A 2,161-nucleotide genomic window follows, 5' to 3' on the forward strand; every position below is an offset into this window, starting at 1 on the left:
AAAAAAAAAAAAAAAAAAAAATGAACAAAGGAGAATATACCGTTGATGCTTGCTCCTAAGAAGTTATCATGTACAGTAGACATGACTATGATTGTGTGTGGTATATGGGGTAGAAACTGAAGCTCACAGGGGAACAATAGTGTATCTGAGGCGGGGACAGCTAGTTAAAGGAAGACCCATCACTCCTGACCCTAAGACTAGGCCCTCCTAACATCTCACTGTTCTGGTCCAGAGCCTGCCAGAAACACCTCTTCCTGCCAGGCGCAGCACAACTTCAAAAGACAAAAGGAGCAAGTAGCACTAGACCAAGCCAAAAAGAAATTTAATACTTGAGCACTGCTTTGGAGTTTAAGTCCAGTTAACATCGGCTTGCCCTTGATTTGAGTGGTTATGTAATTAAAACTATCAGATTGCTCCTCCATAGATGGAAAAAATAAAAAATTTTACATAGATTCTTCATGTGGCCTCAAATTCACTATGTAGCCAAGAACAGCCTTGAACTCATCCCCCTACCTCTACTTCAGGAAGTACGAGAATTATAGATGAGCACCCCCAGGCCCGATGTATGCATTGCTAGGGACCGAACCAGAGATTTACACATACTAAGTAAACTCCACAGACTGAGCTATCCTCCCTCTCCATCTCTGAAGAAGAATAAATTCTATCTCTTTGAGCTTGCAAAAAGATCCCTTTAGCTGAAGACCGTATGTGACACAGGTGGCCCCCAATTCATAATGGTCCAACTGATGTTTTTTTTTTAATTCATTTTTGAGGGGTGCATGTGGACCACTACATGTGTGTGGAGGTTAGAGGACAACTTATGGGAGTTAGTTCTCTCCCTCGACCTCGTGGGTAACATGGATGACACTCAGGTCATCAGGCTTGGTGGCGAGCACCTTTCTCAGAGTCAGCCCTCCGGCCCCCACTGATAGTTTTAAATGTTATGATAGGATAAACGGGAAAGGTATTTGATAGAAACTATTCTTCAAATTTTGACATTTTCTCACATTGGCAGGCAGTACGTGACATGGTAACTTCTCAATGCTGGGCAATGGCAGTGAGTGACAACTCCCAAACCACGTGACTGTGAGTGGTGACAGCCACGGCGCGATGGAAGGCTAAGCTCTGAAGGTTGGTAAATTAGGTGTGTTGGTTGTGTTTTTGTTCACTTGTTTCCCTACAGTATAACCTCATCACAGATCAAGGAATCTGTAGATACTGTGGATTTGGTTTAACGCTTGCATTATGGGTTCCCAAATTGCAGGAGAATCCTGCAGGTGAGACACTGAGGGTCCCTGCCCCCAGCTGGTTCTAATTAGTAAATAAAGTTCCAGTGAACAATGGCTGGGCAGGGACACAGAGGCAGACTTTAGATTTCCCAAGCAAGGGAACCCAAGGAAGAAGAAGGATTGAAAAACCACCATGCCGGGGAAGCAGAAGGATCAATCAGGCTTAAGAGCTGCAGAAGCGAGAGCTTACAATCATGGAAGAGCCGGGGAAGAGCGGCCCTAAGCCCCTTCCTCAATTGGGTCTAGGATAGCAAAGATGGAATATAGATTTTAATAAGTAATAATTCAGGAGAATTGGAGGGAGGCTTAGCAACGTGGAAGTTGCCGAGTGGCCCTGCCATTGTGCTGTTTAAGGCATATTAAAATAGAAGGCTGTGTGTGTGTGTGTGTGTGTGTGTGTGTGTGTGTGTGTTTGTGTGTTTCATTAAAAAATCCAGAGCCTTGGGGCGGCAGTAAGGAATGTGCGGTTCTCACTACCACCAGGGAGATTAGAGTGGATTTAATCTACTACTGCTGCTGCTTGTAGACTTGTGCTTTGAACTTGACAGTGAAGAAGTTTTATGCAGATCACGGGCTGAGATGCTAAATTTATACATCAACTAAGATTGCTTACTTTATATCCACACATTCCTGAAGGCATAGCATGTACTGAGTGAGCTAACACGGTCTCCCCACCTCATAATTTTTCCTAAATTATGTTTTTTGTGTGTGTGTACACATGTGTATGTATACATAGGTGTGTGCGTGCCTGGCTGAACGTGTGGAGGTCAAAGGACACTTATGCCGGGCGGTGGTGGCGCACAACTTTGATCCCAGCACTTGGGAGGCAGAGGCAGGTGGATTTCTGAGTTCGAGGCCAGCCTGGTCTACAG

Source organism: Mastomys coucha, unplaced genomic scaffold (assembly GCF_008632895.1).
Source record: "Mastomys coucha isolate ucsf_1 unplaced genomic scaffold, UCSF_Mcou_1 pScaffold5, whole genome shotgun sequence".
Lineage (NCBI taxonomy): Eukaryota > Metazoa > Chordata > Mammalia > Rodentia > Muridae > Mastomys > Mastomys coucha.